Source organism: Cryptomeria japonica, chromosome 5, assembly GCF_030272615.1.
Source record: "Cryptomeria japonica chromosome 5, Sugi_1.0, whole genome shotgun sequence".
NCBI lineage: Eukaryota > Viridiplantae > Streptophyta > Pinopsida > Cupressales > Cupressaceae > Cryptomeria > Cryptomeria japonica.
Window position 1 is genome coordinate 833,339,060 of NC_081409.1, and position 22,619 is coordinate 833,361,678.

The 22,619-nt window shown below is 37.6% G+C and overlaps 1 protein-coding gene across 1 annotated transcript in view; it reads right to left on the bottom strand.

Annotated features, from left to right (window-relative positions):
* Positions 1–22,619, bottom strand: part of LOC131876422 (uncharacterized) — a 28,574-nt gene that overhangs the window by 1,819 nt on the left and 4,136 nt on the right. The window lies entirely within an intron of this gene.

Below are 22,619 nucleotides of genomic sequence, written 5' to 3' on the forward strand. Positions count from 1 at the left end.
AAATGTCTTCAAAATCTGGAAATTATCCTCCAAACTAGCAAGAAATACGCCTCTCCAATAGCCTTCAAGATGAATTTCGCCCTCCACTAGCTTCTCCACACTTAGTAGAAATTCGCTCCACTCCTCTGGATTTCGCTCCTCAAATTGCTCTCCAATTTCGCACTTGAAAGGATGATTGAATGATTTGAATTGTGAAACAACACCTCCAATATATAGAGCGCTCACCTTCTACATCTCTCCATAGGCCGACTTGGTGGAAAAAATAAACAAAGATTAATAAAAGGAGAAGGCCGACTTAATTAAGCAATAAAAAATGATACCTCAAGCGCTCTTCTTTTTAAATTTTAATTTAATAATAATTAATTTCGAAATGCCTCAATTAATAAAAAAAAAACGATTTTCCAAGGCTCAAAATTAATTATTAAATGCTATGCGCTTTTCATTAAATGCCAATTTAATTAGAATTTTTAAAAATATTTTGAAGTTTTTTGGCGAACTTGGCATCTAGTGCGATTTGCTAAAATAAGGCAAAAAATAATGAATTTTGATAACTTCGCTCTGGTCCCTTGGAGAGGGACAGGAGCGTTTTGCCTTGGTCCCTTGGTGAGGGACAGGAGCGATTTTGCAAATCCAAGCTTATCTGTCCTTTGTTAGCCTTCCAAATTATATTCAATGGATAAATGATGTTTTCCTTGGTCTCTTCAAATCATAAAATTGTCTTGATCCTGCAAGAACAGTGCAAATTTGAAATTCAAGCTTCGGTCCTTCAGTGAGGGACAGGAGCGAATTTTGTCTTCTAGGCCAAAATGCTTCACTTTTTATCTCGAAATTCCTTTGCTAGGGAAGATTTCACCTTACTTCATGCTATGAATAAAAGTTAATGTCCAAAAAAGGTCTAAAAATTGTGCACATAAAGAAAAGCGCTCTGGTCCTTCAGTGAGGGACAGGAGCGAATTTGACCTTCTAGGCGAAAACTTCATCATTTCATTGTCTTGTCTCGATGCTCTATCATGCTCATATCGTCCTTCACCATGCCTTTGATGTTCCAATTTGACCAAACAAGGTCAGGAATGACTCAAATAAGCCTTTTCGCCCTGGACCCTTGGTGAGGGACAGGAGCGCTTCGCCTTGGTCCCTTGGAGAGGGACAGGAGCGAAATTCGCTCTGGATCCTCAGTGAAGGACAGGAGCGAAAATTGACTTTTCGAACTCTCTATCAGGATAATTTTTATGGAATATAACATTTAAGTATAAGTGATCTTATACTTTAAGTTATATTCCATATATACTTTCAAGATGTTTGAGAGTGGTTTCAGACCTCCAGGAGTTATATTGCAAAATCTAGTTTTTTGAGGTTTTTCAGTTTCCAGACTTAGTCAAATTTCAGGATCAGGACATTCCAGACTTAGCCAAATTTCAGGATCAGGACTTTCAAACTTAGCCAAACTTCAAGATCAGGACATCACTCAAGCCGGACTTGCTATCCTATTGATCTCCTCAACAACACTCAAAATGCAAAGGCTAACTAACAAAACCCTAAAAGACATAGAAAACAAACCCTAAAAAGCAAAAAACATGGGTCCCCATTTGCAATGGGGCGATGTGTGAAAACGTCACAACAGTATCCTACAAAAGAAGTTTACCCAGCCACCAACTACAATGCTTTGCATTAATAATCTTAGTACAGTATTAACCACACATAGCAGCATCCTTTTTGACCCAACAACAGCATCTTAAACTCCAAACATGCTACACCCACATAGTGTATTTCTGTCTAATTTTCTCATCCCATATAACTCTGCTCTACCAAAAGACAAATGTTATATTTTTTGTTTTTTTAAAACACAAGAAACCCCTACGTAAATACATCATGAACAGAGCAGCATCACACAGTAAAAAAATATACATTCCACGAGTAAGTTTCCCAATTCTTCACGAACACCAAATGAACAGCCACATCTTCTATTTTTGGATACCCTTTTTAAATTCACTGCAAAAAAAAACGTCTTCACTGTGATATATTCTGCCTGATAATTTCCAGTTTTTTCACTACTTTTCAATGAAATGAAAATAACTACAAAACTGATTCACAAGATACAGTTCAGTGAAAAGATCGCATTCTCTGTCTGTAAAGGCTCAATGATCTCCACATGTCTTTCAACAGCAAAACAAAAAACATCTAACTCTCCTTCCACGCAATCAACTCAATGGGAGGGAGTATTAACGCAATGAAAAGCAGAAAGAAAATGACACAAAACCAGTTCAGAAACACAAACATTACTTTCACGCTGCATACTTCAATGAGACACTTCCAAAAAAAAACATCTCAACTTTTTGAAGTTGTGTAAAATTACAAACGTTTTCTTAGAAGTGAGTTCGAACAAAAATAAACGCCTGGCATGTATACAGACAACACTTATTCTTATTGGCCATGATCCATTGCATAAAACAAAAAGTATCCTCTTTTCCAGAAAAACTTCGCTGCATTACAGGCTTGTCACGCACTCTTCACGTAACTGCTCAAAAACATAATTCTAATAAATCACCAAGCCATTCAAACTCATCCTAATAAAAGCAGCACGTCTTCCACTACATACTATAATTAAAGACAAAGTCCAGTATCCTAATAAAAGCAGCACGTCTTCCACTCCATACTATAATCAAAAGACAAAGTCCCGTAGCTCATAAAAGGATTAATATTCTGCTAAAGTATATACCAAAGAAAGATGAAAAACTCTTAATCGGCAATAAATCTTTTGGCCCAAAAAAAAATTTAAATGGGGAAAAAATCGGCAAATTTATCGAACATTTGAAAATATATAATTTCTTAAAATATTCTTAAAAAACACACATATACACTAATTTTATAGAACATAATAACATATTATTGGTTTCCATCATATATAAATTATAGTTTGAGTAAAATACATATCATATATCAAAATACAAGTGCAACTTCTAAATAAATTTGAGTCAAATACATATTGTAGAGTCTAAACCACAAAACAAATAGAACCTCTAAAGTCTGAATACATATTAAATTCAAGCTTTTGTATCAATGAAAAATAGAAATCACAGATTTTGTCTATGACTAAAGCTCAAAAAACTCTATTGCCACTAAGTGGGTGCTGAAGTAGATGATGCTGCTGCTGCAATATCCTCTACAGGTGAGGCAATTGCCTCTTCTGGATCAGCAAACTCATCTCCTGCCTCCTCAGATTCTGCCACTTCTTCCACCCATTTAATTGCCTCCCTCTCCATCTCAGCTAAGTGATCATCAGTGAAAAATAGTTACACATCAACATCACCAATAGCACCATCAGGTTCAGCAATCCAATCCACTAAATAAGGATCAATCTCATCTAGGTCAAGTGCATCATATGAACTGTGCCCTTGTACCCTCCTTTCATGCAATCGAAGGTTGTACCACACATATACAAGGTCATTCAAGTGCTTTTGAATCAACCTATTGCGCTTTTTGTGTGAATGGCCTCAAAGACACTCGAATTGCACTCGCAACTAAAAGCACTACAAAGCTGAGATAATATGTGGATTGCAAGCCTTTGAAAATTAGGCATTGTGGCACCATAATCTTCCCACCACAGATTTGCAAGGATACAAATTGGCATTTATAACTTGGTAAAGATTTTTAAAAACTTAAAGATCGCAATGAATGGTAAAATAAATTTAAGAGCATATTTTTTTTTTACCAAGCAGCAAGGTGTCTCTCTTACGAACACAAATAGGTGAAGAGAATAATGGCCCATCTTCCTTCTTATAACTTTGTAACTCATCACGAATGAGGTCTTGAATATTTTCATCAACAACTAACCTTTGAATACATGTGTTGAGGCCAATTTGAACCTCTACATCTGCTTTGAAAGTACGAAACTTGGGGTTCAAATAGTAGGTAGCAATATGAATATGTTCGTGGAGTTGTCGATTCCACATCCGATCAATTATGCACCATATGGGTTCATATATGGTCCTATCTGACCCATACAAGTGCTGCCTCTTTGGCCTTACCCATGGCCTCATATAAATACACTATGGGGGTTTTATCCCCATCCACCATCCGTAGAACCCTCACCAACAGTTCTAACAACTAGATATGAAAAATTTAACAAAAATCAGCAAAGTGTAATATTAGAAAATTAAAAAATAAATCATCAATCGAACTTTGAAAACTGACTTTAGCAAGTCTATCATCAAAAATGGTCTTCACGATCTTCTTTGCTTCAAGCTTCCTAGTATAAGGACTCTCCAACCATCTTTCACTTGCAAACATCTACTTCAGGTTGGGCAATGCACGTAATATGCTCTACAAGTTGAGGAAATTAGTGGCAAAACATGTGACTCTTGAATGTACAAGATCCTTACCATCAATGTGTTGTCTCATAAGCTCCAAGACCCATGTGTGGTTGTAGATGTACTTTATGATTTCTCTTCCATCTTCAACCACATTCTTCACCCAACTTAGTTTCCCTATGTCCTCAAGGAGCAAATGAAGGCAATGAGCAGCACAAGGGCTCCAAAATAATGTTGGATGTCTAGCCTATAGAGGTTTGTCAACTGCCACATATGCAACTGCATTATCAGTCACAATATGAACAACGTTTTGCACTCACACTTCTGTCACCACCTCATCCGACATGTTGCACAAGGTTTCTGCATTTTTCACTTCATTTGAGGCATCAACTGATTTTAAAAATACCACTTGTCCTCCTAAAGCAACTAGAAAATTGATGAATGTCCTAATCCTGCCATCCGTCCACCCATCAGATAAAATGGTGTAGCCATCCTTTTCCCAAATCCTCTTTTGTTATTCCACTAGTTGTAGTGTGTTTTGGACCTCATTCTGCAATAATAGCCCACTGAACTCATAATGACTTGGGGCCTTGAACCCCTTGCCTGAGATGGTCAATGCACTGACCAATTACTCCCAATATGGACTATCAGAATTACTAAATGAAAGATTGTTGTAATACCAAAATCTAGCACATGCCACCTTTGTCTATTGATGCACTTCCTTATTCCATGAAGTACCTAGCAATCCAGGTTGCGCACCAGAAATGTTACGAGGAATGAAAAAACTAGACATATTGCTGCCCACCCCAATACTTCCCGATCCTATAGAACTGAGATCTATCATTGGAGCTGACATTGCCTCTGCTATCCTCTTTTTTATGCCTTCTTTTGCTCATATTCTGAAAGCCTTGCGTTTGCCTCCCTTTGAACCACTTCAGGACAATTTTCACATGGCGTAATATTATGACCATTGATCTGTGCAAGGTGATATTTGAATCAATGTATGCCACCGGTCATAGATTTCCTGCAATGGTTTACAAATAACCTCTCCTACCAATGCACCTAGTGTGCCATGTTTCTATAAAAGATCCCTCTTTCTACCACCACCTCTAGTTGCAGAAGCCATTGTCTTACTCTTTATAATTCGAAAGAAACCTAGCAAAAAAGAGTCAACAAAAAAAAATCATATTCATAAGCAATATACACAGTCTAATATTACACCATTACTCTATCCATAGTCTAATATAACCTGAAAAAGTGGAACTATAAAACACAAGCAATGGAAATTAAAAGACAGCCAAGGAACAACAAAGTGCAAAAGGAAACATTGTGCACAAAAATGATGAACCATTAAGATTGAGAAATTTTAAGTCTTTGTAGGAAGATAGAAAGCTTTAAGAGACAAAACAGGAAGCATCAACAAGGTACCTAGTAAATTATCAAACACGGTCTTAAAGAATCAATATTCAAAGATGAATAAAATAAATTCAGAGAACAAAATATGATCATTTTTATAAGGATATCAAGAGATGGACATTAATTTTCTTTTGAACTTCATTCAACAATAATTAACTTTCCAGTTCATCCCAAGTTCCCACAGTCTTCAAAGAGATAAAATTGCAAATTGTGACACTATATTATAGTGTCACATTTTTATAAGGATATCAAGAGATGGACATTAATTTTCTTCTGAACTTCATTCAACAATAATTAACTTTCCAGTTCATCCCAAGTTCCCACAGTCTTCAAAGAGATAAAATTGCAAATTGTGACACTATATTATAGTGTCACAATTTGCAATTTTATCTCTTTGAATGCTTAATGTTGAGAAACACTGAAGCCAATCACTGGTAATGCAACTGGCAAGCCGATCATGTCAAGACTTCAATTTAAGTAAAAGGTTTGTAATAGTGGTTTTAGATTGAAGGCTAGGAATTTGAATGAACAATATTGTTGACTCAAAGATCATTTATCAAAGTTTGGGAGGGAGAATTTCAAATTGATTATGCTCAAAGCCAGTTTATGATATTCATTTGTATGAATGGGACTGCATTTAAACATGCTAGGGTGTCAAAGGAAGGCTTCTTTCTGGATTTTGTTTTGTGGAAAATTTCCAAGTTATCATGACACTGTATATAATAACTGTATACACAATGTCATGATAACCAACTGATAATGCTTTCTCTGCTTGGTCCTTATACACTAACTTTGCATTATAACAAGTTGTGAAACTAAGTTACTAGTTACATAATAACATATTACACCATGATACAGACATATAACAAGCAATGAAAACGCACAAGATTTGGAGTCTTTGACCACTAGTAATGCACGCTTTTTTTTTTTTTTTAAATATTAACATAGTTGCAAAACATTAACACTTACATAGTTGCAAAACATTAACACTCACACAGTTGCCAAACAGAAAGGTTTGAAACAAACTTACTAGTTACAGAACGCTCAAAAAAAGAACTTGAAAAATGCGAGTAATGCGTGTCGTCGCCGTCTATATCCCGTGCAAAAATATCCACATCATTTTTGTGGGTCGAAAGTATTATGCAAATAGAAGTTAGGGTTCTTTTCGCACTTTTTAAAACATCTATGGTTTTTTTCCACTGATTTAACGATGTTTAAATCATGATTTTCAATGATTTTGTAAGTCAAACAGGCACCAATTTTTTTCATAAAATCTTCCACGATTTTTCCAGCGATTAAATCTTTTGCAAGTTTGAATCAGGAAAAATCGCGATTTGCACCTTTTTTTCCCATTTTTTCATCCTTGGTATATACGAAAAAAAAATATTTGTATCGAACCATCATAATAACCAGCAGTGATATGCATTATTCCTTTCTTTAGCAATACGTTACAAACAGCTGCCCATTCATACACTGATTATTTAATTTTGAAGCTGCCCATTTCACTTAACTTTAATTTATGTCTCATTTAAAACTATCGCAGCTTTTATAAATAAAGAACTTGACCCTTTGTATATTCCAACTGAGGTTGTGTCCCAATAATCTGACTTGGCAAACAAGTAAGCAAACAGCCAACTTAGGTAAACAAGTAAACAAATAGGCAGCAGAAGTAGGCACCCACACAACTTAAGCAACCAAGCAAGCAGCTGAAGCAAGTCAAGCACCTCAAGCACATAAATACAATTTTCAAATACTTCGAGTAATTCTCTGATATTTATATGACCTTGATCATCAACCTTTGACATCAATGACAACATACTCAACAAGTATGTCTCCATGGGACCAAACTGAAAGTCAACCTTCTTGCTCTTGCCTATCTCTTCAAGATCAAACTTCTTAATTTTCTTTTCCTCTAGGTACTTATTGAGCAGTTCAAGTTCTTTATTCAATTTGTTTCTTCCATGGAAGAAGAAATGAGCACATTAAATTTCAGATTTATACAATATAGTAATGCATTCTTTCAATAGAATCATGAAGCAATCTTTAGGTATTTCCTTGGCAGTCGAGATCTACAACATAATAGAAAAGAAAGTGAGTTCACTATAGAACTCAATAAGATACCTTCTTTTGCCTTGGAAGACCTCACCATTACTCTTCTTCGATAAGAACCATAAGATCTGATTAGACATAATAAGCCAAAATTTGTTCAATTCAAATTAAAAGCATCAACGTAACCTACTAGAATCTCATGCCAAGAAAAACCAGTTTTGGCATTCCATACAACTGGTTGACCAACAACGAGAGACCACAAACTAATGGCACCTTTACATTCAAAAAACAGATGTCCAAAAGTTTCAAGTACATCACACAAATCACATTATCTAGTTTGAAAACCAATTTCATGCATGATTTGATCAACAACAAGCTTCTTAATAATGAAATGCCAACGGAAGCAAGCAAGTTTAGGTTCAACAAAATTATGCTAGATGTGGGGCAGAATAAAAGACCAATGGGCATCAGACCAGTTTTAGCTTCCAATTTGATCAAGTCAATTAGTAACCTCTCCCGGACCAATCAACATCGTGTATATTTTATTGACAAAGATAACCTGTAATTTTAAACCATCTTTCCATCTCACTTGCTTAAGGAATTCTATATAAATCAGAAACCTACTAGGGATGCAGTTCCCTAGACCTTTAATGAGTGTCAAGTAAGGAGAATCTGGACTACAACTATTCCCAAGATCTCAATCTGCCATTCTCAATCATGTAACACCCCGCCAGGAAACCCCGAAGGGATTAAACTAAAACACTAGAAATGAGTGCAAATATTATTTTTTTAATAAGTTTACTGATACAATGAGTTAACATTACATTAAGATTATACAACGGAAGACTTAACACCTAAAGGGTTTCCCAACTTGGTTAACATGGTTTACAACTAACATTGCTTAACATTAATTAATCCAATTAAGTTGATTAAACTTACAAACATAATTATATTTAATATTTATCCAAAGGTTAATTTATCCAATAGTATAAAATATTGATAACATGTCTAAGTTTATTTTTTTAGGAATCTATCCATTACATTACATCTAATATTCAGATGAAACATATGCATTAACATTTAATTTCCATTCATACATTGTTTGCATCATAAGATAAAATTACATTACATTTCACTAAATCACTAAGTCAGATAATGTTCACATTACAGTTTACATCTTGCCATGAAGGCATACATTCCAAATTAATTTCAACTGACCATATAAGGTCCATGATATACAAAGAATGATCCATAATAACAAATGGGATCCAACGAGATAACAAGACACTCGAATCCAAGCGCAACTAGAACATCTGTGAAGCCAACTCCCGCAAGAAGGAACAAACACACCCGATGGAAAGTGGCACTACCACTCGACCATGTGGCTCAAAAGAACCACCCCACCGTGCTAGAAGATAGAAATAAGACCCACTTAGCAACCTATAAGGTATGCACACACATGGTCGAAAACACAACATCGGAAAGACTCACATGAAGTATAAACTCGCAGAACATGACTCCACATCAAAACTCAGGTGAAACCAACGAGACTACATGCTAGTGACCATAAGGGAAGAGTGTCATCGCATAGCTTGGTATGGTTACTCTGGCAGCCTTCCATAGGTCCCGGCCCCCATCTTGGGTTATCTTGGTAACCTCTCCCGAACCCGCAGCCCCATCCAAGTCTCATGCGGACCCAAACAATCCTTTCGTGAGGACAAGGTTGTTGGTTTGCCATTCCAGGCCTTCTCACTGCATCTTAGGTATGTACTAGCACTCAACTATGAGCGAGGTATAATTATCTTGCTTAATGTTTCATCTACCAAGCCCCCTAATATATTATTAAGTCATCACTTACTTAAACAAACTTTCGATGGGTTACCCTGCTAACCACTTTGGGCGCGGCAGTTATGCAAGATGTGGGACAGAATAAAAGACCAATGGGCATCAAACCAGTTTTAGCTTCCAATTTTGATCAAGCCAATTAATAACCTCTCCCACCAATCGACATCATGTATATTTTATTAACAAAGATAACCTACAATTTTAAACCATCTTTCCATCTCACTTGCTTAAGGAATTCTATCTCAATCAGAAACCTACTAGGGATGCAATTCCCTGGACCTTTAATGAGTGTCAAGTAAGGAGAATCTGGACTACAACTATTCCCAAGAACTCAATCTGCCATTCTCAATCACATCTTGCCAATTGGAGATCTCCATTGAACACCACTTATAAATAGAGCAACCTTAGGAGAGAGCAAGAAAATTGTCATTGATTATAGTATTCCACCACACATATCTATAAGGAGCACGGTATGGGGTAGAATTACCCACTACCTCTCCATTCAAAATCAAAGATCTAACTTTCGACCATGCCTTCCATAGAGAGATAAAAACAACATAACCAAAGACTCTAACCTCAAAGTGGCCAAAATAGATATTATACAAATGGATAGGTCCCCAATCTTTACCCTTTTTTGTTTAAATAAGGTCATATTGTTCCTTATCAAGACATTCCAAGGCTCATTCTCTTCAATAGCTTTAAATCCATTTAGCAACAAGGCCCTTGCAATTTGAGGTCTTTCAAGCCAAGACCCCCATTTCTTTTGGCAAAAAACACCATCCCCAATTAACACTGCCTTTTCTTACCCCTTTTACCATCAAACCACAAGAAGTCCCTCATAATGTTTTGCAACTTATCAAACTAGCAATTAGCAATTAGCCATGCAGAAGAATGATATACAACATGTGATAGGATAGCTTTTTGAACTACTTGAACTCTACCTGCTAGAGAGAGCAAATGAATTTGCCATTTTCTCTATTTCTTTTCAATCTTTTGGTATACCCATTCCCACATGTTTTTGAGAGGGGGAGATAGTGAATGGAATCCCCAAATATCTTATTACATTGTGTGGGCCAACCCATTGCTAGCCCTTGGAGCTTAACCAAGAGAGGGGTTCCTCACTCCATCCAATAATTGTGGATTTATGGGGAGCTATTTTGGATCCTAAGGCTGCACAAAAAAATTCAAGTCTATGAATAGTATTGTCAAAATTAAACTCCTCTAGCTCAATAAAATGTGCAGTATCATCCGCAAACTAGGCATTTACAAGCTGGTCATCATTAGGAAAGTGCATCTGCTGCTATCAAAAAAAGTGCATGGCAATGGAGCATCCCTGCCTAATGGATCTCTGAAAGAATACGGGGCTTTTGAGTTCCCCATTCACATCGATCTGTGTTGAGGATTCTCTGAAGAGGATGTTGGTCCATTTACAAAATTTAGGAGCAAACCCTAAATCCCCTAGCATTTCCAAAACAAAAGGCCATTCAATTCTATCATAGGCCTTCTCAAAGTCAAGTAAAAACATTGCAACATTTTGATTGTCCTATTTTGCTCAATTCATTCCTTCCCAACTAGTGATCAAGTTTTCTAGAATGTCTCTCCTTTTCATGAGCCCTATTTGAGTAACTGAAACAACTCTACCCAATACCTCAATCTGCCTTCTAGCAAGAGATTTTGCTAGTATTTTATAAGAGACGTTTAGAAGGGTGATTGGCTTGTAGTTTCTAACTTGAGTTTTGTCTTCCTCCTTGGGAATTAGCTTAATGATTCCCCTATTCAACTCATATCCCATAAAATTTTGTAGAAAAATTGCATTCAATACCTCCAATAGTTCATTCCCAATCCATTCAATGTTGGCCTTGTAAAATTCTCTTCATAGACCATCTACCCTAGGAGATTTCCCATTAGCCAAAGATCTAATGGTATTATTGATCTCATCCAGAGAAAGATCTTGTTCAAGATTTTTTATATCATCGGGAAAGACCCTATTAGGAATCATTCTAATACAAAACTCTCTGGCTTCCTTGGCCTTGGAGCAGTCCTCTGAAGCAAAGAGGTTTTGAATGGAGTCGAAAGTTTATTTCATGACTACAAAGTCATCTATGACCTCTCCATTGAACTCTATGGGACCAATTACATCCTTACTTTGTTTGTATTTGATCAAGTTAAAGAAATACTTAGAACCCATGTCTCCTTTTAGCCAATTCATCCTAGACCTGACCTTTTGACCTTGGAACTTGTAGTTCTACATCTTTTTGAGAATTGCCTTTGTTCTAATTAACATGGACTCAAAATGAATGTTATGACATAAAGACTAAATTCGACTCTCAATAAGCAGCAGCTTATGATGAAGATGATCAACGTTATTCCCATCTTTGATTTTCTTTTTCCCAACAATACCAAAAAGGCTTCTCCATACTAAGATCAAACCCTCCCATTTTTTAATTGGGTTGAGGTTACTATTCAGCTTTTTAGACAGGAAAGTAGCAATTTTAATGGCCCCCAAACAATCTTGGTAATTAAACAAGGAAGAATTCAGTTTAAATAGAGAGGTGCAAGGCTAAGAGACCACAGTCATAGAAAGGTCAACACAAATGGAAGTTTCTATGGGAGAGTGATCAGACATAGAGGGGTGAACAGAAACTAAAGCCCCATCTTGACTGTAATGCCTCACCAAGAAACCCTAAAGGAATGACTCGAAGGCCAACTATGGTAGCAAAGGGTCCTAGGTCCAACTCACACCTCGGAATGAAGGAATCTACAACCACACAAGAACTGGTAGCCAACTCTACTTGCCACCAATCCGCATATCTAACAGACGCGAGCCCACACTAATCCACAATGGAAGAAGCTATAAAGGAATCAGAAGCACCCAAATCAAATAGTACTGAAATAGATATACCACCCAACACCCCTGTGGTCTCAATAACGGTGCCTGATGCTCTGCCTAGCGGTTATCAACCGCTGCAAATACTATGTGAGATAGGCTTGCATCCACTTAAGATATATTTAACCATTAGGAACTTAATTAAACCAAACAATGATTGATTCATACTTTTGCACTTGATAACATAAACATTTCTATGCTACATTTATAATGATACATTCATTTACCTTACATCGATGTTTCAAGATAAAGATATAAATCCTACCATCTAATTCTCATCATAATATATTGCTTTTACATTACGAGGTCTTCATAATATTACATTGCACTTAAAACATCAAGTCTCATAAGAGTACAAATGATTACATCAAAATTAAATCTTGCCATGAAGCTATACATGAACAAATGATACATCCGACCACATAAGGTCCAAGAAATACAAGAATGATCGAATAAGATCAAAGAGGATCCAACTAGTACATGAGATGATTAAATCCTCGAGAACAACCAGAACACCTGCGAAGCCAACCCTCGCTAGAAAGGAACGAACACCCGATGGAAAGTGGCACTACCACCCGACCATGTGGCCCATAAAGGAACCACCCCACCATGCTAGGAGATAGTAATAAGACCCTCTAGCAAACCACAAAGAATGATAACATGATCTAAACATTACATCGGGTAACCACATAAAGCATACACACATAAATGTGACTCCACAATAATACTCCAAGTGACATCACAAGACTACACAATAGTGAACATAAGGGAAGAGTGTCATCGCATAGCTTGGAATGGTTATCCTCGTAGGCCTCCATAGACCCGACCCCCATCCTGGGTTATCTTGGCAGCCTCTCCCGGACCCCTAGCCCCATCTGTTGGTGTGTTTTTTATGCACATGCGAACACAGAATAAAATACCTAAAGGTACCTTATCCTCTCTTGAACAAAGTTCCTGACTGCTGAAGATCTCGCCGAAGGATCAGCCAGAGTAACTCCAAGGTTCCTATATGTAGGATCTCTACGTGTGGATAAGCTCTCGTGGTATGATGTGATTTTGCTGGAATCACAAGGGGAAATCACAAGGGGACTTACATCCGATGACCTGAACGTCTGATTTGTTGGAATCACAAGTCCTATTTACTATCTGGAAGATAAAGAAATGGCAAAAGATACAAGGTTTAGGAAGTCTACTCTAAGACCTAGAATGCGAGAAGATGGATGAATGACTAGGTGGAGTCCTACTGGGCTGGGTCTCACTATCAGGTTGAACAATTCAACACCAACTCAGTGCGATCTTCTAAGGGATGTTTCAAATATGTCCAAATCGTACACCATCAGATATTGGTCACCATTCAAGATAATACGTGAACAACAGAGGTGTTATGACTCAGGATTAAGCTCGTTCTATGCCAGTTGACCACGCAAGGCGCTCTTACAGTCAGCAAAAGGCTAGTGGTTTGGACTAGGTGGATTCCATGCATGTGCATTCAACAATTTTTCTCCATTCAATCTAATTATCTACCATCTAAAATTGAAGATTCAACAAGAAACCATGCATATTGCAAGAAAGAACACATTTCACCTTAACTTCAATGAAAATGGAGTTCATTTACAATTTAGGCAACAATTTCTTGCCTTCTCCTCCTAATCTACTCTAGTTGCTATTCTATTTGCTATTACTCATTAGCTATTCTAACCTCTATGAACTAACTATTAACTATTAACTAGCTATCAACTATTAACCTTTACAAATGAGGAGTCGAGGCTTTATATAGAGAACCCTTCACAAATAGACGGCTCTGATTGATTTAGAATCAATGGCTAGGATTACAAGATAGAAACCCTAATTAGGGTTTGTTACAACAATCTTCCCTAGCCAATTAGAAAATTTCATTCCAAGGGTGAGGACCAATAGGAAGCAGGGGTAGGTGCCTCGAAGTTTGTGTCGTCCCCGATGAGTCAGATACATTGAATCTGGACCCACTGAGGTAGACCAATCCAATTGGAGGAATGATGACTGGGATGCCACCTTGTCTGACACTTGTAACTTGGTTGATGTTGAATTTGATGATGCTGAGAAGCTAACTTTGATTAACTCTTCTGAAACTATCTGCTTCTTCAACGTACCCTGGTACCGACCTTGGTTGATTCTCCTCTGTCTTTGATGTGCTTGATGAATGGCGTACCTTTCCTTGAAATGCTGGCAACGCCTTTCACTGTCATCTTGTGGTTCCTTAGTGTGGCAAAGTGAAGGCTCTAGAGGTAGCTGGCAATTCCTTGAACACCTTGAGTCTTCCCTTTTGCCTGTGGAACATCCTTGACAATGATGGACTGAAATTGGTCGTAATTGATGATGATGGACTGGAAGAGGTCGTCCTTGATGATGATGGACTGGTTTTCTCCATCTGCAAAATAAACCAAAAGGTGATTAAGTACATATGACATGTTCATTTCAACAAAGCATTTTCCACCTTAAATCATCAACAAGGAGACTTTAAAATAAAGTTCGCTCAAAATCCTTCCCAAGGACAGGCCCTATAGGAATTTCGCCCTGGACCCTTTGGAAGGGTCAGGAGCGAATTTTGCATTCCTGGCTCAAATTATTCTCACTTTGTGACCGTACTTGCTTAGATACACGCCCAAGGATGCCCTCATTCTCAACCAACACCAAGCTTGATGTAAATTTGGGGCAAAATAGAGGTTTTAAGAATTTCGCTCTGGACCCTTTGGAAGGATCAGGAGCGAAATTTACATTTTAGGACAAAATCTATCATGCCTCTACTCCAAAATGCCTTCCAAGGCATGCGTACACTAGTCTTCTCTCCACCAAGGTCTGGGAATCCATCTCCTGATGTTCGTTATGAGCAATTTAAGTGAAATTGGGAATTTCGCTTTGGACCCTTTGGAAGGGTCAAGAGCGAAATTCAAGTTTTAGGTCACAACTCTTCATTTCCTTCACTTCAATTCACCTTCCAGGGCAAAGTAACATCATTCCAACCTCAACCACACCTTAGGACTCAAAGTCTTGACTTGACACAAGGAGGAAATAGGTAAATTGAAGAATTTCGCTCTGGACCCTTTGGAAGGGTCAGGAGCAAAATTCTCCTTTTAGCTCAAAATTTGCATTTTTAATGATCAAAAATCTTTCCAAGGCATTCCAAATAGCTCCTCTCACCCTAGTCTAGGCCTAACTTCACTCAAAATTTGGAGAAAAGGATGGTTTTAGGGTTTTTCGCTCTGGACCCTTTGGAAGGGTCAGGAGCGAAAATCATGTTTTGGGCTCATTTCTTCATATTTGATGACTTTTGGCAATTCAAGGACATACCTAAGGACACCTTTAATCTTGATCCACACTAAACTTGACATAAAATTGAGGGAAAAGATAGGTTTTGCACAATTTCGCTCTGGACCCTTTGGAAGGGTCAGGAGCGAATTTCTTGATCTTGAGCATATTCCCTCATCTTTCCAACTTCAAATCTCCTTCAAAGGTAAGGTCAAGCCACCTCCCTTCCATCTATGCCATGAAAACCAAGGATTTAATTTATTTTGAAGGGAAAATAGGTGATTATAGGAATTTCGCTCTGGACCCTCTGGAAGGGTCAGGAGCGAAATTCTTGATTTGGCTCAATTCTTTCAATTTCAATGATTTCTAGCAAGTTGAAGCCACTCCTAAGGACCTCTCCCATCTCAATTCACTTTAGTTTGCAATTGTCTTGGCATAAAATTGAGGAAAAAAGGTGGTTTAGTGAAATTTCGCCCTAGACCCTTTGGAAGGGTCAGGAGCGAATTTCCATTTCTAGACTTGATTCTTCATCCTTTTAATCCCAATCTTCATTGCAAGGCAAAATTTCATCCCTCTTCACCCAAGGAACAAGATTTAAGCCCAAGCAAGGTTAAAAAAAAAGGTTTGCAAGGAATTTTGCTCTGGACCCTTTGGAAGGGTCAGGAGCGAAATTCACCCTCCTGGACAAAATCCTCACTCTTCAACGCTTCAAACATTCTCAAAGGCAAAAAACATGTCCAACCTTCCTTTCATCATGCCTTGGATGTCAAAATTTGGTCAAACAAGGAAGGGAATGAGGTCTAGGAGGATTTTCGCTCTGGACCCTTTGGAAGGGTTAGGAGCGAAAATCATGATTTGGGCTAGATTGTTCGTTTTTCAAACTTCAATCTTGTTTGGGAGGCAAACATAGATCATTTTCCACTTAAGGAACAAGGTTTTAAGCCCACTCAAGGTAGCAAATGAGGTTTATAGTGAATTTCGCTCTAGACCCTTTGGAAGGGTCAGGAGCGAAATTCATCTCTTAGGCAAAATCTTGATCTTCCGAAGCATCCAACTCCCTCTCAAGGCAAGAACATACCAATTCATCCTCCATCAAGCCAACGCCTAGCCAAAATAAGGAAGAAAACAAGAGCTATGAGGATTTTCGCTCTAGACCCTTTGGAAGGGTCTGGAGCAAAAATCATGTTTTTGACCTTGATTCTTGATTTTTCCAACTTTAATCTTCCTTGGGAGGCAAACATAGGTCGCTCTTCTTGCATCTCCATCTTGGTCCTCACTTTGGCAAAGGGGAAAAAAATGAGTGTTTTCAAGAATTTCGCTCTAGACCCTTTAAAAGGGTCAGGAGCGAAATTCACCTTTTAGGCTAGAATCCTTCATCTTTTCCACCTTTACTCACTCCCTGAGGCTAGAACATTCAAAAACACCTCCAAACATGCCTTAGAAACTAGGAAATTGGTTTGGACAAAGAAGAAATTGAGGTCTTCAAGGATTTTCGCTCTGGACCCTTTGGAAGGGTCAGGAGCGAAATCCTCACTCTTGGCTAGTTTCTAACTTTCTTTCATCTCATTCTCCTCCAAACTTGATCAATTCAACTTCCTTCAATCGCAATCCAGACAATCCATCATCCAACTGAGTCTAGGCAAGGTCAAACTAGGTTTTTAGGGCCAAGAGAGGGCTAAATGGAGGATTTCGCTCTGGACCCTTTGGAAGGGTTAGGAACGAAATTCTCTTTCCAGGCTAAGCTTTCATCATCCCAAGGTCTAAAAACTCTTCTTCAAGGCAAACATGTGTCCAAGGCCCCCAAACCATGTCTTAGAAGTTGCAAATTTGGTCATGCTAAAGAGCAAAATAGAGGAAATATGAATTTCGCTCTGGACCCTTTAGAAGGGTCAGGAGCGAAATTCTCATTTTAGGCTCATTTCTTGATTCCTTTCTCCTTTCCTTGGCTTGGGCATAACTTGTTAGGCCTCCTTTGATCTCTATCAAGCTCACCTTGGCATCCAATTGGAGACTTTGTGAAGAAAATAAGGTGTTATATGAATTTCGCTCTGGACCCTTTGGAAGGGTCAGGAGCGAAATTCACCTTAGGCTATGATCCTGACTTCATTTTTTCGCATTTCTTCATTCAAACAAGTGTTTTTACCTTCATTCAAGGCTAGCAATGGGTTAGCTCATAGTTTGGGTCAAGGTGGAGTGTCTTGTAGAGGAATTCGCTTTGGACCCTTTGGAAGGGTCAAGAGCGAAATTCCTATTCTAGGCTCAATTCACCTTCAAACTGACTTGACTTTGTCTTAGACTTGATCCTAGATCCATTTCCTTCCATATCCTTGCAAATTTGCTTGACCACTCTTTGACTTAGGCGAGATCCTAAGTCCTTGGTGAATTTTCGCTCTAGACCCGAAATTCTACATTTTGGTCTCTCTGTCGGGATTCATGTATGGAATATAACATTTAAGTATACTTATACTTTTAAGTTATATTCCATATATACTATCAGGATGTTTGAGAGTGGTTTCGGACCTCCAAGAGTTATGATGCAAAATCTAGTTTTTGGAGGATTCTTTAGTTTTCCAGACTTAGTCAAATTTCAGGATCAAGAAGACATTCCAGACTTAGCCAAATTTCAGGGCATTTGAAGATCAGGATGACATTCCAGACTTCATCACTCACCAACTTGACCTAGCTCAGACCTTCAAGGATGATACTCACTCACCAAGCAAGACACAATTAGCAACAAGAGCAAAACCAAGCCCTAAGGAAGACTCTCAAAGAAACCCTAATTCTGGGGCCCCGTGGACTCACCCTGGCTTAAGCAAAGCCTGCCATCCTAGTGATCCCTCTGGCAACACTCAACATGCAAAGGCTAATAGACAAAACCCTAAAAGACCTAGAAAAACAAACCCTATAAAGCAAAAAGTAGGGGTCCCCATTTGCAATGGGGCGATGTGTGAATACGTCACAACACCATCCAAGTCTCATGTGGTCCCAACAAACCTTTCGTGAGGACAAGGTTGTTGGTTTTGCCATTCCAGGCCTTCCCACTGCATCATGAGTCTGTACAAGCACTCAACCATGAGCGGGGTACAGATAATGTTAATTAGTGTTCAAGCTACCCAAACCCCCTAATATATTATTAGGCTATCACATAATTATCCAACTTCCGAGGGGATTATCCTGTCAACCACTTTGGGCCCGGTCCCCACTCGGAAGCCACTCTTCCTTATGACACTACACAAACCCAAAAGAACTCCAAGGCAAAACATAAAAACCAACCATACACAGGGAGTTCAAACTTCAAACACAACTAAAGAAATACACTCGGTCACTCAAAACCCTTCCATCTAGGTTTAACCAGCTGGAGGTGATATTAACACAATTCGATCTACTTACGAGACGAGCAAAAAAGGGAAAGAAACATGAAAAGGACAAAATCAACATATAGCCAATTAACTTGCAAAATGACTTGATTAAGAAACCAAAACATATATGAAACCCAAACCATTATTTACATTCGAATATAGATTTTATTTTTCCATCAAGTTCATATTTGACCAAGTTTCACTATAATTTCTAAATTTCGATTTAAATCAATTTCTTCAATAGTTTCCAAAAACAATATAATCCTCCAATCCATATTCAGTAACATCAATTTAAAAATTCTGAAACAACAATAGATAAATTTAGTCATATCCATATTCAGTAACATCAATTTAAAAATTCTGAAACAACAATAGATAAATTTAGTCATATATATATATATATATATATATATATATATATATATATATATATATTTTTAAATCTGATAATTTTAAAAGCAGAAATAACTGATATTCATAAAACAGAATTAACTATTTCCATATTTCCAAACATATCTACATACTAATAAATATATATATATAAAAAAAAAAACCTAAATTAATTATTATTTTTGTTGGGCCCACATATTGCAAGGAGAGGAGGCATGGGAAAGGTGGGACCCACGAAGGAGAAGGGGGGCGTGGGTGAGTGGGAGACCCATGATGTGGGAGTGCCACAACACCCACAGCCATGGGTTCCCACGTTGTGGTATACCCATGACACCCACAATTGTGGGTTCCCATGTTGTGGTATGCCCACGGGGCAAAAATCAAATACCAAAAAAAAAAAAAAAAAGCAAAATTAAAATGCCCTTCCCACAATTTGGTAATAATTAAAAAAATTATTTTCTTTCTGAACATGCTAAAACAAAAAAAATTAAAATAAATTAAAACAAAACACGGCTGTATATAAACAGCAAACAAACAATTTCTTCTAGTAAATTGTTTTTATTTGCAACCATAGAATATTCAAATTTCCCATTTTTCCATTCACAGCATAAGCACTAATTTTTGAAATTTCAAATTCCCAACCCAGATTTTATTGATCTACATTTATAATACTCTCATGGAGAAATTAAAACAAAGTAAACAGAGAATTTACATTTCCACAATAAACTACAACCATTTACTTCTTTCCTACAAGATTTTTAAATAGATTTTCTCCACTAAACATAGCACTCAAAAATCACAGAGATTTCTTAAACAACACTAAAATTCAAAAATAGAGATTCAAAAACCAACCTTATATGCTTTCCTAGAAGAAAATTGAAGAGTCTTTCCAAGCTTTTCACCAAACTAAAACCCCTTCAAAAAATTCTTCAACACCTCCAACAAAATCCACATTCGACAACAAAGAGGAAATTTCCCTTTTCACCAAACTAAAACCCCTTCAAAAAATTCTTCAACACCTCCAGCAAAATCCACATTCGACAGCAAAGAGGAAATTTCCCAAAATGAAAGAAGTCTCTATTTTGGAAAAATCCCCCAAATATAAAGGATTTTTACCCAAAATATCTTTTAGGGCAAAAATCTTTTCCTTTTGAAAATATTACTTTTCTTAAAATAAAAATTGGAATACTTTCCTCCAAATTCAATACATTTAGATTTTAATTTAAATTCAAATTTCCTCACACACAAAAAAGTCAACAAGATATTTTAATTTTTAAGAGTTGAAATAACTTTTCTCAAATAAACAAGACACAATATAAATCTACTATATGATATATACTAAAACAATTAATTTAAATAATCAACCTAGAATGCTTGATTTATTTATTTAAGCATAAAAAGGTGCCCATATTAATTTATCCTTAATTTAATTTATAAATGACAATACACATTAATTATTAATAACCATGAGGTATTAATAATTAATTTCACATAAAATAACACTAGAAGAAATTTAATAAAGTCACAAAACGCATAACACACAAACTCATCTTAACAAAATAAAGACTTGACTCCCATACCAACATTTTGCACAATTGGGCATGGGCAGCATCCAAAATCAGCCTACACATCAAGTCTAGATTAAAGGCAAAAGATCCAACAGCTGGGAAGAAATCCAATTGAAATCGAGCGTCGATGGGGCAAGGAAAAGGATCTTGACAACTGGGTCGACAACCAACATACAAAGAGCATTCAAATTTTCAACTTGCTCGCGAGTTAAATCTCAACCGTCGGATCTGCCATCCCGCACGAAGATGGACGCGCGAGATGGCATCAAAAACTCCCCAAAAGAGTTTGGCAGGACATAAGGTTTCGGCAACATAAAGAAACCGCTTTGACACCCTTTAAAAGTCTAGCCGAAAAGGCCCTTCGTTATCTCCTGTAGGCCGAGCCCACCAAAAACCTCCATTTCGATGAGAGTAGGCACTTCGACAAAACAAAAAATCGCCTCCATCGCCTCTTGAAAAATTGGCTGAAAGGCCATTTCGCTATCAACAGGCACTTGTCCTACCGAATAAGAATTTTTCGCTAAGAGGGGAGGTTTTGGCAAGACCAAAAAGTCATAGTGTCGTTGTAGAAGGTTAGGCCGAAAAGGCCTTCTTCAAACAGGGCCCACCGCAGTCCTCATTTCGCTCAGACATCTCACTTCAGCAAGACCAAAAAGTGCATCTTGTCGCCCTTAGAAACCTGGCCGAAAAGGCCATTTCAATGAGACACTGGGTGCATTCTACCTAAAAGGAATGCGCTAAGAGAGGCCTTTTCTGCCTTGCGGGGGTGGAGGGGAACATCACCCACTAACTCTTTTTATTATCTCACAGCCTCTCATTCTACTAACTCATGCCCACGCGGGGGAAGAAAGGAACCAACTTCCTTGCCTTCCCCACCATCCCGCGCAAGTGAAACCTACTTTACAAAACTTGAGCAGCCAAAACCTTAGCCCGTTGCAGCCGAATAACACGCGATGTCAATAACAAGATGTTGGTGTAACTGTAAGGCACAGGTCAATAACCCTCGTGTTATTGACGCATAACCTTCATGTTATGCATTTTCTAGAAAATGAAGAAGCAACTAACTCTGCTGAGTACGATAACACAACGTGTTAGTCGCACTGAATTCCTAGATCCGAATTCCTAGATCCGATATCTGCTAAGGTTGGCACAAAAATTGCCAACAAAAACCAACAACCTTGATCTCTTGTAGACACAAAATATCTAGATAGGATCTATCTCTGCAAAAGGCTCTAAGAACACATTTCCTATTTGTTGATTCTAAACCCCTTACATTACACCTGCAAATTTTAATGTTCATTAATGAGAAGGGGAGGAGGGAGGAATTTCTAATTCTTCTAAAGCCTATCAAAACATTTAGGCATCTTGTCAATTTTGTCCTCTTTACCCTTTTTTGACACTTTTTTATCCATACTAGAATCAGAATTTTCCAACCTATCATTAAATTTCTCTTCTTTGAGTCCTCCATCCCAAGAAAAGGCCTCTACAAAAGCATAGCGGAATCATATTCCGA